This window comes from Hibiscus syriacus, unplaced genomic scaffold (genome assembly GCF_006381635.1).
Source record: "Hibiscus syriacus cultivar Baekdansim isolate YM2019G1 unplaced genomic scaffold, ASM638163v2 tig00110174_pilon, whole genome shotgun sequence".
NCBI lineage: Eukaryota > Viridiplantae > Streptophyta > Magnoliopsida > Malvales > Malvaceae > Hibiscus > Hibiscus syriacus.
The window spans coordinates 457,392-473,166 of NW_024062612.1; the positions used below are offsets into that span (position 1 = coordinate 457,392).

General features: G+C 35.2%; 1 long non-coding RNA gene across 1 annotated transcript; it reads left to right on the plus strand.

Moving 5' to 3' along the window:
- Nucleotides 1-313: 313 nt before the first annotated feature.
- LOC120216866 lies at nt 314-702 on the plus strand. The gene is made up of 2 exons (XR_005525096.1): nt 314-519; nt 625-702. It is a non-coding gene; the product is annotated as an uncharacterized LOC120216866 (long non-coding RNA).
- Nucleotides 703-15,775: the final 15,073 nt, after the last annotated feature.

The following is a 15,775-nucleotide window of genomic DNA, read 5'->3' on the forward strand; positions in this document are numbered from 1 at the left end:
GGTTGTGATACCATAAAGAAGATAATAGGATGAAGAAATATATGGCTCACAGTTCTTATTGATATGAGCAGTATATATACAGATTATGTGAGTACAAAAGAAGGAAAATAATTACTAATAAAAAGGAATCAAAATAAATTGGGTAACTGCCAGATACTACAGATAATTACAAGGAAATATTCAAAAGTGAAAATCCCTTGATTTTCTCCTTTGACTTTCTCAACTTGATTGTATATCCTTATCAAATCCCTTGATTTTCTCCTTTGACTTTCTCAATTTGATTGTATATCCTTACCGTCATCCTCATCCTCATCCTCCACCTCCACTCTCCACCGCTCATGTTGAAGCCATTTCTCTTTACGAAGGTACCGTATGGCACGAGCGTCGCCGCCCCATCCGCCATTCTTTCCGGTACTCCGTCCGCTACACTCTTTTCGACCTCGGTCACGCTCCCAACACGCCACCTAACCACCTCTCCGCCGACGAGGCTCGTAGGTTTGCCAAAACTGACGGCCCTGTGTAAGTCCCTGAATTTTCTTACCCCCTTTTTGTCGACTCCTTTTTCTTCGTTCTTTTTAGTTGTATCTCAACAGGTTTAGTATTTTGATGAAATTATTGTAATAGTTTTCTGCTAACAATTCCTCCAAGCGTGGGGTACGAACATAATCCATTGAGCATATATTATTGCAATGATTTGGAGGGGAGCACTAAACTTCTGAAGAAATGCATAGCTGAGGTTTGTATTTTCTTTATTGAATTTGCCCCATATGGGACCAAGCTTAAATAGTAGTTAGTATATTTTTGTATTAAAACTCATTAAAATTTTACTAATGTTTTGCATGTCTAAGGATACGAAAGTCTCCATTTTTTAATGCTTTTCTATATCAAAATCTACTACTTTCGTTTGCTGACATCTCTGTTGATTTACTGTTTTAGGTGACTAATACACCCTGGGGCGAAAGAGTATTATTTGCTTTTGACCCAAGTTCTGATTTAGTGGCAAAACCATTGCATGTCAGCCCTTTCATGGTACGCCCCCTGTGAATTGTTATTGTTTTATCCATTTCATGAGATTGCAGTGTTATGTATTTATATAACTCTTAAGAATTCAGGGTTTGTTAAGGCTTGCATCGCATAATGACTTAAGTTGTTTTCATTATTGGATTTATAAATAAGTTGTGCCAAATTCCTCTATAAGTTCTACGCCAGCATGAATATGATGATTAATCGGTGTAGATGACTTGGTTTATATGATCCGAATATTCATTCGGACATTGGATCTATCAGGCAACATTTGAGTAATGCTTTCTTCATCCTTTTCTTATGGATAATTGTGTTTACTCTAAACATACAAGCATCTTTGGAAAAAAAATGTGCAGGATATGCTCGGGAATTGGAGAATTAAAGCAAATGCTCCTGATCAAAATTTACTAGTTACAATTTCTGTCCAACACCCTGAGCTTGGTGATTATTTTCTGGCCACTACTACAAGAAAATATACCTTTAATGACACACGAACGATGACACACACTAATTTACGACTTGTAAAAAATATTTATCATAAAAATGTCATGTTTTTTAAAATCTGAACGATTTATGACTTACAATAATGTGCGTCATATTTAATAGTCATAATCCAAAAAATTATTAAAAATACGGAGTACACTTTTAATTGTGTGTCATCTGTAAAAGTCATATTTTAATTCCTCCCATTATTTTCATCCTTTTCTGCTTCTTCCCCTGGCCTCCTCGATAATCAGTTCACGCACGCATATGCTTCCCCTTTTTCTCTTTTTCCCTCGTACACTTGCTCATTCGTTTTATTGATTGAATCCCAGCAAACTTTCCTTCCTTGCTTCCTTCCAAGGTTTATTCATTTTCTTTTTTGAACATTTATGGGGTTTAACTGAAATGTCCAAAGTGCAAATCAAACTAAGATTTAGATCTCATAATCCGATAATCTCTTTCAAATCTCCTGCTTCTGCTCCCCTTCTCTCTCTTTCATACAATGAAACAATTGCTTCACTACTCTTCTCATTGAAAAATCATTGTAAAGCGTTCGTTTTCATGTTCAAAAAGTGGAAAATGAAAATGGGTTATCATAGAATTGCTTCAGTTTTGTTCCTACTGGTTGTAGTAAGCCCGAGAATTTGATTTTCCTTTTTGGGTTTATGAGATAAAGATTTGGGATACATAAAAAAATTAAATCAGTTGGGATAAATTTGGTGATGACGATAATAAGATTCACAATGAGTATTATGTTCATCGTCTTTGTTTGTACTCGTTTGATTTGTGCTTGGATTCAACTCATTGCAACTCGGAGATCCTTCTTTGTTGCTTCAAGATCTTATCCTAGTACAGTAAGTACTCTTCTTTTTTCAATCCTTAAAATATCCAGAACTAGGTAATTTTGGTTTTATTAGCAAATATGGGTTTGTAGGGTTCACCATTACTGATGAAAATGAGTTTCAATATGAATATACTCTCTTTTTTTTTCATTTTAAAATTTGTTTTCCATTATAAGCAATGGAAGGTTGAATTTTGTTTGTACTGAAGAGGAAGTTCATAAGGTTCTTTTAGTATAAATTATGAATTGTCTATTTGCTTTCAAGATTAGTTGTGTTTTCTTCTTTATTGATATATTATCTAAACTTGAGAGATGAAAATAGATAGGAAAAAGGGTTTGTCGTTTTAGTTATTTTGGTGGGTACCAAGTAGATTACATTAAAACCAACCACACATAAAGCAGATGGAAAGTGAGTGGTATTCATCCTTTTTCATGGTGTGGTGCATCTCGAACGGGGTTTACATGGTCTAGAGCCTGTTGTCGTTGCCAACTTTCCCACCAAGAAATACAGTGATGCGTGCTTCTCGGCCTAGGAAGATGCTCAGTATGTTTTCGGAACCTTTGCTTAATTTCAAAAATCTATGCCTGTTGTTCTAGCCTATAACATTTTACTTTATATGAAACGAATGAATTTTCTTTAATTTACTTCTTTATGATACTTCAACTGGGGTATGATATGAGTTTCATATAAATGATATGTGTCTATAACTGGTATGCAGCTTGAATTTTTTTTAAAGTTTTCCCTTGTATTTGGAGGATCCTTTGGGGGTCATATCTCTATTCAATGTGGATACAAGTATCTACATGAATACTTCAAGAAAATTTAAAGAGTAGCCTAGGATTTGCTAGTGAGTAATCAATTCTCCGCATATAAACCTTTCGATACATAGTTAATGTCTCGACATTGTCAATGTCCATAAGAAGCACTAATTGCAGTATTTGGTTGGATTTGTGAGCTTAAAATACTAATGAGTGTAATGTCTAATGAAGTGCTATGAATAATTGAAGCTTTTGCTTTAAGGTTATGAAGCATACATCAAGTCACCAATGTGATTTAGGAAGGTTGTTGCTATTCCCCTGAGGGCACAAACAATAATATGTTTTTTCCCTTATTCCTGGTATTTTTCCATTCATGTTTTTGGTTGAGAATTGAATACACTAATCCCTTGTATTTTGGCTCTTATATTATTTTCTCTATAATATTAAACTTTTTATTCTGTTAAAAAAAAGAAAAAAAAAGAGTTTAAATAACACTGATAAGAGACAACAATTCTTGAGATGTCTAAATTGGAAGACAGTGCATAACTGGAGGAAGATGAATGGATGAGGGACTGTTGAAATCTTGAGATGGTTATAATCTGGAGTCTGGACTTTGTCTACTTAAGTAATATGGATATCCGCGAACTTACCAAGTGTGAACATTCTCCATACTTGATACTATATTCATGACATTATCTTCATATGCGTTGCGCACTGAAGAACATAGATGTAACCTCAAATAGCCTGAAATATACAGAAGTTTTAGTTTCAGTCGATTCTCTAGTCTAACAAGCTTGTAGCTTTTGTTTATTTCTTATGTATTGAATGCCAGAAGAATTACAGAATCACTTATGAGCTACCTTAGAAATGATATTTTGTGTGTCATATGTACACTTAATGAACAACATGGATGGGAAATGAATGGTTATGGTCCTTATGGAAATGCCAAATAGGTAAGCTCAGGTTGGTCTTTCTTCATGTTCTAGTTATTTCGAGTTCGATTCATTTCGTGGTCAGATATTTTTGTTTCAACCATTTTAGATTCGAGCTATTTCAGTTTCTGGTCCATGACATGATATATGATGAAGTTGGTCATCCTTGGTTATTCGATCTTTTCGACTTTTATCGCATCGTTTCTAGTTTGGATTGTTGCTAGCTTGAGTGAGTTACTAAGGACTGCTTAACTTGAAAGATACCTTATGATTTATGGATGATTTGCTTCATTATTCTTCTTTTTGATAACCTAACATCATGGTTCTCCATTATAGAATATATTTCTAAAATCTTTTAATTTTTAAGTGTTATTGCATCTCCATCTTCTATCTACAATTTTTATTGTTTCTATGCAAGCTTCATCTTCCATTGTTTTGCCTAGTTTTGTAATGCATTTTCCTCTCCCTCAATCTTGCCATGCAGGTTCTAGCTCCTGTCAAAATGACATTTGAAATGTAAGTGTTATTCTTTATCTAAAATAGTCATTATTATTCTCAATTACTGCTTAGCTACAGTATCGATGTTCTCTATCCTAAACAAATGTTCTCGGTGTTGTAGATATGTAACATGTGTAATACCTATAGGTTCCTTCTTTGTATCAAGTCTTTGGTAAGTATTTAACTGTGGTATGACTGGAATTTGTGTTTGGTGTGTGGTGTAGTGTTTTCCTTATTATGGTGTGGTTTGTGTTGTGTAATGAGTTACTTCTGTCAGCAAAAAATACATACTGCTTGAAAACCCTGCCAAGACTGAAAGCAGAGTATTACTTGTTGCTTGTTTTAGACTCTTTTTTGTTTTAAGTATAATATTGTTCCTCAATGATATGTCTGCTTTCCTATCCTAATGGTTGTTAAAGAGTTACTGCACCCAAGTTGCTAGGTTGACTTGAGTTTGTGAAAATTCTCAACTAAATAAACCTGGATGATTATTGTTAAGCTCAAATCAAGTATAGATGCAGTAGCAATACCTGCTACATGTATTGTTTTATCTTTTATTTTGTTTCTTAAACTTGAACTAAGGTTAAGGGGTTTTTGCGTAGTGGTCAAGTTGCCTTCTCTACATAATGAAGTTTCTTAATTAAGCAGGATCCTAATTTGTTGAATTACTGCCATTTGTCTTGCTCCGTGTTTTCATATCTTAATGCCTTGCCCTGAAACTGGTTCTGACAGCACTAATTTGTTTTTCTTAAATTAGTTGCCAAAATTTTTATGTTATAGGTTGCAAATTGCTTATACGATATGGAGCTTATTATGTACTGGTTGTGCAAAATTTTGACATCTTTTTTTTATTTTGCTTACCTTTTGTTGATATTGTTTTTGCATATTCTAAGCATCCTCATTTTTTTTGTGAATACAAGATTGACAACACTGCCTATTTGCACATATCTGTGGCTCTTATCCAGATGCATGGAAACAAAGTGCATTATTTGATTACATCCAACGAATTCACTCTATGTGAACTAGGACTATATTGTTGAATTGATAGGCTTAGGTTTCAATTCTTCTTTATGCAGCATAGATAGTACATATGATTACAATATTTTTGATAACTTAATGTGAATATATTGTATACAAATGGATTGCTTATATATAATATGATATATATATTCAGTATTATGAGGTATTAAATGTGATTTAATTTGATTATTTGTCAATCTACAAAATATATATATATATAATTTACGAAATACAATCACGACACACGAATGTGTGTTATCTTTTTTAATGACGTGTGCTTCAATGACACGCAATGTGAGTCATATATGCGTGTCATAAATTTATGACACACAAATGTGTGTCATCTTCATTTATGACGGGGGCTTCAATGACGCTCAATGCGCATCATAAATACGCGTCATAAATGTGAGTCATAAACGCGTGTCATTAATGCGCGTCATAGATTTATGACACATACAATTGCGCATCATCTAAGATTCATGTTGGTGGCTTCAACGACAGACATTTGTGTGTCATCCGCACCCATAGATGATGCGCAATGCGTGTCATTAAAGGGATTTTTTTCTAGTAGTGCACCTTGAAAGCCAAAAGAATCTCCCCGGAATCAGTGCATGATCATGCACTATTTTTCTGGTTGATGCCTCATAAGGTTGCTCTGTGGATATACTGGCATGTAAGTTGAACTAAAAAGTGCTCAACTTTGGTATTGTGTTTAACTCTTGATCGTACAACTAACTCTATGAATACTCTACTGCCTCAGCCTTCGAGAGATTATGCAGATAGAAAAGCATTTTTCAGCGTAAAAACAGTTTTTTATCCAGTTTTATTTTCTCTGTTTCTCATATCAACCCTAAGACGTACTAATACTCTAAAATCTATCTAGTGAATTTTACAGGGTAGTTGGGTTTCAGTCGTGTGCATCTTCATTTTTCTTTTAAACAAAACGTCATTGAATATGCATGCATATGAGATTGCCTGCTTTGGACCTCCAACCTTGGTTTTTATAATGGAGATAGCAAATTTTGCCATATTTTCAATAGAATATTACTGAAATAGTGAATTAGAATACCCATTTGCCTTCTTGTATCCCGTAACCTTGGTGTTAGCTGTATGGTATGGACAACAAACAGTGCAGATATCAGAAAGAGTAAAAGGAATAGTGGAAGTTGATTGTAATAGTTTTGATTAAATTGTGAAAGTTCAGTAGAATTATCGGGTATTGTTTGGGTAATTTAACAACAAAGAAGAAAATACATTTTTTTTTATTGAAAATAAGGCATAAAGAGAAAAAGCTGTATTTTTTTTTCAAGCATATTCAATTGTTTATTTAAACTCTAACTAATGATGTTTCTTGATCAATTAAGCTATTCAAATGTAAATATATGGACTTATCTCAAGGCCTATCACCTGCGTTGCAACTTTGTTGCACTTTTATACTCAGCCTTATGATCTGAGTGCTGAATTGAAATATCAGTGTTAATTTGCTGTTTCACAGTATAAGTTCAGTAGAACTATTATGTTTTTTCAGGCTCTGAAGCTATGGTGGGAAAATGTGTCATTCATACAACACCCAAGGTACACAAATCCATCTTACAGGGAGGATGCTTAGAATCGTGATAGAAAACCGCAGTGCTGTCCAGTATTGAGATCAAACAAAGACTTCGAACACATGCAGGTTGCAGAAAGTGATTCGGTAACCGAGGTCGAGAGATACCACGGGGAACGATATTTTGTATGGAAAGATGCTAAGTGGCCATGGTCTTGAATACTACTTGGGTGACCTCTTCCCTCATCATTTTGAGCCTAGTGTGCCTTGTTACAATCAATATCGAGCTTACATACTGTCGCGACCGTCTTTCGGTTGGACCCGGAGTTGGGCATCGACTTGAATAATTGGATTAGAGTCGCCACCGATCACTTTAAAAATATTTAGGTGCACCATCTTACCTGATCTGCGTTTTATCATAAATGTATCGGGTTCGGGAGTCGGTTACGGTCAAAGAAGGATTAAGACCCTTGAATCGCCCTTTCGGTACCAATTAATTTATCGGTTGTCTTTAATTGCGAAAATTAAAATTAAACTAAAATTTAAAAACCTGATTCGAATTGTTTGTTTAAAAGAAAATCCTAAAGGCTGAATCATAGTGAACCCAAATATAAAATAGGGACTAAAATAATAGATTTATAAACACCATAGCCAAAAAATACACAAATGCATTAAATCAATGACTAACATGTAACACATAAAAAAATTCATCGTGTACATGTATACGACAAATATATCATTAATACATGGAGGTATGAAACAAATCTAATATATGTATATACATAATGGCGTTAATTACTTCCAATAAAAAGAAAATGTCAAAGGTAATATGTAAGTACCAATATAACTACATTAAATATGAAAAAAAGTAAATGGTAAGTGTTGAATAAAAGTAAGTAAAAAGTAAATGGTAAGTGCCGAATGAAAGGAAATATATAAAACGTAATATGCTCAATCAAAAGGCAAGAATAAAATAATATAGTTGACTAAACCAAATAAAAAAAATTAAATGGCAGAGAAAATAAAAACAAGCCGAGACAAAGAGCTAAACCGACAATAAATGGACATGTGTTTGGACCAAATTAAAATAAAAGGGAAACAAAAGGTAAAAATCAAATAAAAATAAAATATATCAGAATTATCAAAGAGACCAAATTGCTATCATTAATACTTATAAGCACCACAAAAAATATTAGCCCAGTGATTAAAATGGAAGCTTACAAAACTTAGATGACCACAGTGGTTATTAACCCATGTGCAAGTTTACAAGATTCTTCCCCCTCAAAACGACGCCGTTTCAAAGATTGTATATAAATGATAATCCATAGCCAGAATCAATCTCCTTCCCCATTTGTTTCATTTTTCAACCGAGAGGAGGGAGTGCAAAAGAGAGTTCCAAAGAACTCTCAGGAAACCGGCGAGGAACAGCCATGCCGACCATCGTTGACCGGCGACAACCGTTGTCTGCCGGCGCCAGAGGGGAAAGTAAAGGAAACCATTAGGAGCGTCTTTTGGTCCTGAGCATGGATTGGGGCATCATTTGGTCTGAAAATGGCCCAAACGCCTTAGATCTGAGAATGAAACTCTCTGGTTTCTTAGACTCCGGCGACCTTTGGGATTCCCTGATGCCTCGACAAAGGTATGCTATTCTCCTCTCTTCTTTCTTTCCTTTTTTCTGGTTCTCGATTTGCTTTTGTATTTTTCTTTTTTGCTGCTTGTTTTTGTTTGAATGAATCCTCTGCTCGTATGATTTCTCCGTCGTGTTTCTTGTATTTTCCCGTGTTTTCCAGTGTTTTGTTTCGTTATTTGCGTGTACAACTGTGATCCATTGTGTGTAATATTCGTGCCTATTTATACAAAAAAGAGATGTGCTATTTTTAGTTCAGTTTGAGTCCTAATCGAACTTTACTGCTCTTGTTTGTTGGTGACAATTTGTTGAGCGAAATGGTCGGAATGGAGCGTATTTGGCGGAAGTTGTTGCGAGGAGCGTGGCGTGCTGCGCGTTCACCGGCCAAAGCGGCATTGGAATGGGATAAAAAGCTAGGGTTTGAAAACCCTTGCTGATTTTGGTGCGGGTCGTTGGTCCACTGGGTCGAGATTGGGCTGCTGCACTGGGCTTGTATTTCCTTGGGCCAGCTAGTAACATTGGTCCTAAAATAATAATATATAATTTATTATATAATAATATATATATATATATATATATATATATATATATATATCATAATTTAAACGGACGGATTTTAGTGTCTTCAATTGCCCCTCTTTGCTCATTATCGTGTAACGAAAATATAGCAAAGATTGAAAGACACAAATTTTGTCCATATCGAATATCCTCTGTCATAGAGTTGAAATCCGATATCAAGACTGGTTTATCAATTTGGATTAAATCATGAAATGACTCCCTCGCCGTGAGGTTGAGTTGAAACTGGAAAATTCTGAGTACGATATCCTTCGTTGCGAAGTTAAAACCAAACTCAATGCTTTGACATGTAGCTCCTAGATTGCCTTCTATCTCAGGATACTTCGTCGTGAGTCTAAAACTTGACTTGAAGACCTCAGCTTCTACCAGAAAGTAGTGCGATTGATGTGTCATCGAGCTGAATGGAATCGAACTCGACAATTTTGTTGAAAGATAGCCCTTCTTGCCTTGTGCTATGCTGTAAATTTGATTTGCCTCTGAATTGAATGACATGGTTCATATGATGCTTCAAGAGAAGTTGTCTCAAAAGAGACAGAATTCATTTCAAGGGAAACGATCTCAAAGATATTTGTTGTTTCTTGAGAAACGATCTCAATGGAAACAAAATCTTGTTTTAAGGGAAATAAATTCAAAGATTTTGTGTTTCAAGAGAAACTGTCTCAAGGGAGACACAATTTTTTCAAGAGAAACAATCTCAAAGGTTTTGTGTTTCAAGAGAAACATTTTCAAAGGTTTTTTGTGTTTCAAGAGAAACAATTTCAAAGGTTTCTTTTTGTGTTTCAAGAGAAACTGTCTCAAGGGAGGTAAATTTTTTTTTTCAAGAAAAACATATTCAAAGATCGGTGTTTCAAGAGAAACTGTCTCAAGAGAGACAAAACTTTGTTTCAAGGGAAACTGTCTCAAGAGAGACTAAATTTGTTTCAAGAGAGACTAAATTTGTTTCAAGAGAAACTGTCTCAAGAGAGACAATGGTGAGCACGATTCCATTCGTCGTGAAGTTGAAACCGTGGATGGCCCATTCGTTGTAAAGTTGATCCTTGGAATTGGATATCCTTTGTAGTGAAGTTGAAATCCAATGTGCTGTTTCGAGTCCAATATCCTTCGCCGTGAAGTTAAAATCCAAATCTGGAGATGGATGCTGCTTGTGTGTACGATTCCCTCTATCGTGAAGTTGAAACCATGGATGGCCCGTCCGTCGTGAAGTTGAGCCTTAAATTGGATATCCTTCGTTGTGAAGTTGAAATCCAAGTAAGTTGTATTGTTTCGAGTCCAATATCCTCCGTCGTGAAGTTGAAATTGGCTCTGAAACTGGGAAGCCCATTCGTCGTGAAGTTGAGCCTCAAATGGCACGATATCCTCCGTCGTGGAGTTAAAATCGTAGATGGCCCATTCGTCGTGAAGTTGAGCCTTGACTTGAATATCCTTTGTCATGAAGTTGAAATCCAAGTATGTATTGTTTCAAGTCAAATATCCTTCGCTGTGAAGTTGAAATTGGCTCTGAATGAAATTGGGAAGTTGTTTGTTGACAGCCAGTCGCCCATTCGCTGTGAAGTTGAGCTTGTGTTGTCCCGAGTCCAATATCATTCGCTGTGAAGTTGAAATTGACTCTGAATGAAACTGAAAAGTTATTTGTTAACAGTCAGTCGCCCCTTCGCTGTGAAGTTGAGCTTGTGTTCTCTCAAGTCCAATATCCTTCGTTGTGAAGTTGAAATTGACTCTGAATGAAACTGAAAAGTTGTTTGTTGACAGTCAATCACCCCTTTGCTGTGAAGTTGAGCTTGTGTTGTATCAAGTCAATATCCTTCGTTGTGAAGTTGAAATTGACTCTAAATGAAACTGAAAAGTTATTTGTTGACAATCAGTCTCCCCTTCGCTGTAAAGTTGAGCTACAACCATCAATTTCCGAATGTGCTTTTGAATCGAGTATCTTTCATCTTGAAGTTAAAATTTGACTCTAAAAGATGTAAAAAAAATTATATGTGCTAAAAATGATAAATATGATTCTCTTAAGTATGCCTAAGATGCATGCAACATGAATGAGTTATGTTCTATCTCTTGGATTGGAGTCTCGTGCTTTGCTTACCAATCTGGTCCAAGGAATCGATCGTGCCCCATTTGCTTCTCGAGCTTTGGCTTTACAAACCTTTCATATTTGAGACTGTCCTATTTGAAAATGTTTTTCTACTTTTTCTTGTTTTAGGAGGGAAAAAGATAAAAATTCTGTAAAATATTATTCGCAATTGAATTAACTTATAAACGTGAGTTCAAAGAATATCAAAGGAATCAATAGCTCTTTTAATGCTTTCAGAGTTACAGCTCTTTGAAAAATGTTCAAATGGATGAGTTGGCTTTAGGTTGACCTCATTTCTAAGGTTTCAGTCACCCAAAATGTCATTTTTTTAAATATCACAACATGCTTTGGCATTTTAGTCGGACGCAGACAAAATGACGCAACTAGCATTATCGATTACTAGACCTTCTATTTCAGTTCTCTAAAATCTTCCATATTTTCAAGTTTTGTAAGCTCCTCTAACAAAGTTAGTGCAGAAATATCGGTCTAAAAATGAAATTCTTGAGTGCTCGTGTGTATTTGACTATAACAGGTGTTCCTTAACTCCCTTAGTCCATTTTTACCAAAAATTTATTGCTTAGATAAATTTGATTTAATTTGCCATTATCTGACTAGCTGAATCCATAAAGCCGGGGCGTTTTACCAATTGCTTTAAAGGGACAACTTAACATTATAATCAGTTTTATCAAGTTAACTGAAGGGTTCATCTCATCACACAGTCTTCAGCTGGACAATAGCAGTGGAGCAAACACCGAATTGCAAAGTGTTCGAGCAATGTCATGGTTTGAACGTAATCTACTCATAAGGCCAGGGCTTTCAAGTTTCCTCTATAACCAATTGCCTTAGCGGAATAGCTTAGTTTTTACGAATTTAATTTCTTAAGATTGTTAAGAAGAACCTGTTATAGTCTAGGTGTTTTTGAAAGTCAAGGAACCTCATCTTTAGAGTTCAATTTCCAGGCAACTGACCTGAACTAGATTCACTTACTCGACTATTCCATCTGTAAAGATAATGATCATCATTGAACGTCTTAAATAAAAAACATAGTAATGTCATATGCAAATGATGCTCCATGTTGTTCGCACCTTATGAAAAGAAAATGTTATATTGGTTAATTGCAAGAGCAGGGTGCGGTGTTTGAGTGTATATTCTGGGTAATGTCTAAGTCCTTGTTTTAAATCATGTTACTTTGTCAGGGATTCGTAACTTTGAACCATTTACAGATCTTCTTAATTCAATTGATATTCAAAGAACTGTAAGTTTACAAATGTGAGTCACTGCTCGTCATCATTAAAGTAACATAAATTTATTAAAATGTTCTTATTAAACCTTGAGAAAAAAATGAAAAAACAAACTCAAACAGAATGACTCAAATGATGAAATGATATGCCTCACTTGGATGCCCCCGAGTTAATGAAGTCAATCCAATTCTTGTTATGTATTTTTTGTACGATTCTCTTGAATGTGGAGTAGTTCTTGATAGTGCGCCCTGGGACACCGCTATGATATCCGCAATAAGCGTTCTCATCATACTACTTGGGGTACAGGGGCTTCATGGATTTCTCTGGATATGGTGACACCACATGTGCGTCAAATAATTGTTGGTAAAGCTCCTTATATGTCATAGGATCGAAATGTTCTCATTTTTTATTAGACATATGAATGTAATAAAAAAAGAAAAGTAATGCGAAATATGCAGGAATACGTGATTCATGCAATGTTCGAGGCATTGACTCAAAAAATGGGTTTGTTATTAGAAATAATCCTTATTGGGGACAAAAGTGTTTTATCTTTTAAGAGACAAAAATATACTGACAACTTCTGATATGTTGACTAGTCTTCTGTCTTTGTCTGTCACCGGTTGAATAACCTGTCGAACCGCTCTGGCTTCTCTAGATAAACCGTGCAAATGACGAGTTGTTTGCTTCAAAGAAAAAAAAGTCTCGAAGGACTGCACCTCCGGCTTTCACTCTCTGCTGAGTCTGTTCCCTAACGATAACACTATTGGAGCCCTCTATCGATAGAAACTATGTGAAGTTCGTTCATCTGTTTCTTGATTTCGTCAACAATGATTTCTAATTTCAGCTATCGTTTTGCCATTGTTGTCTTTGAAGGGACTCCCAAGATCAGTAACCTTCATCTTTCCCCTGCAACGTCTGCCAGTCAGTTCTTCAAAGATAGACTTTCATTGTGCTTGATGTAGACCCGGTTCATTCTGAGTCCTTTATAATGCAGCAGAGTGATATACTATTCAATTGTGGGCACCATGTCTTCTGGATTGAATATGATACATAGTCGCCTTGTAGATTGTCCTCTGCATTTTCATCTCTTGTATTAAAACTCGTTTGTCCATTAATGCAGATTATTCATGTTTAACAAACACGTTTTTGGTGGATCAACACCTCTTTTAAATGATGCAAGTGATGAAAATAAAATGAAAGAGAATAAAAAAATAAAAAGAGTTAGTGAGGTAAATCAAAACAAAGAAAAATAAAAAATCCTACCCCATATGATATCTACCCCACATGCTTTAATTCCTACCCGGACATGATCTCTATCCCGCATGCTAATTTCAAACAAATCCTAACCGCAAATTTGTCTAGTTCGCATGCTTTGAACCAAAAATAAAGCAAAAAACAAAGCAGTCTAGGGTTTAGAATGAGGTCTTGGGGTGGGTTTTAATTCCCTGTACTCTCCCAATTTAGGTTCTAAAGAGAGTACTCGAGTTCTCCTTGCCGGTACCCCCTTAGGCTTGCCAGACCCTTAATCCTAAGCCCATTAACAAGCTTATGTAGACTAAGTTAAACTCGAGAGGACACATTCCCTTATGCCCATACGGAGAATAAATTCCCACGAAGGAGTCGCTTTCACCCCCACTTAAACGGGTTCGGAGCTCGAGTATAGAGCTAAAGATGACAATTTTGAAAATCTGAAATCATTAAAAAACGTTAGTACAACTATTTATTTGAAAAATAATCAAAGGTAAATAATTGGAATCGAATAAATAAATTTAAATTTAAATTTATCATTTTCGCATAAAAAGACGACCGAAAATTACTTTTGGCCTGACTCACTTACCTGTCCCCAGCAGAGTCGCCAAGCTGTCTTGACCGTCTTTCAGTTGGGCTTCGACTTGAATAATTGGGTTAGAGTCACCATCGATCACTTTAAAAATATTTAGGTGGATCGGACACCATCTTACCTGATCTGCGTTTTACTATAAATGTATCAGGTTTGGGAGTCGGTTACGGTCAAGGAAGGATTAACACCCTTGAACTGCCCTTTCGGTACCAATTAATTTATCAGTTATCTTTAATTGCAAAAATTAAAATTAAACTAAAATTTAAAAACCCGATTCGAATTGCTTGTTTAAAAGAAAATCCTAAAGGCTGAATCATAATGAACCCAAATATAAAGTAGGGACTAAAATAATAGATTTATAAACACCATAGCCAAAAAATACATGAATGTATTAAATCAATGACTAACATGTAAGACATAAATATAAAAGTATATAAGGAAACACATTAAAAAAAATAATCGTGTACATGTATACGACAAATATATCATTAATACATGGAGGTATGAAACAAATCTAATATATGTATATACATAATGGCGTTAATTATTGCCAATAAAAAGAAAATGTCAAAGGTAATATGTAAATACCAATATAACTACATTAAATTTTGAAAAAAAGTAAATGGTAAGTGTTGAATAAAAGTAAATAAAAAGTAAATGGTAAGTGCTGAATGAAAGGAAATATATAAAACGTAATATGCTCAATCAAAAGGCAAGAATAAAATAATATAGTTGACTAAACCAAATAAAAAAATATTAAATGGCAGAGAAAATAAAAACAAGCCGAGACAAAGAGCTAAACCGACAATAAATGGACATGTGTTTGGACCAAATTAAAATAAAATGGAAACAAAAGGTAAAAATCAAATAAAAATAAAATATATCAGAATTATCAAAGAGACCAAATTGCTATCATTAATACTTATAAGAACCACACGAAATATTAGCCCAGTGATTAAAATGAAAGCTTACAAAACTTAGATGACCACAGTGGTTATTAACCTATGCGTAAGTTTACATGATTCGTCCCCCCTCAAAACGACGCCGTTTCGAAGCTTGTATATAAATAATAATCCATAGCCAAAATCAATCTACTTCCCTATTTGTTTCATTTTTCAACTGAGAGGAGGGAGAACAAAAGCGAGTTCCAGAGAACTCTCAGGAAACCGGCGAGGAACCACCGTGCCGGCCACCGTTGACCGGCGACAACCGTTATCTGCCGGCGCCGAAGAGGAAAGTAAAAGACACCATTAGGAGCGTCTTTTGGTCCTGAGCATGGATTGGGGCATCGTTTGGTCTGAAAATGTCCCAAACGCCT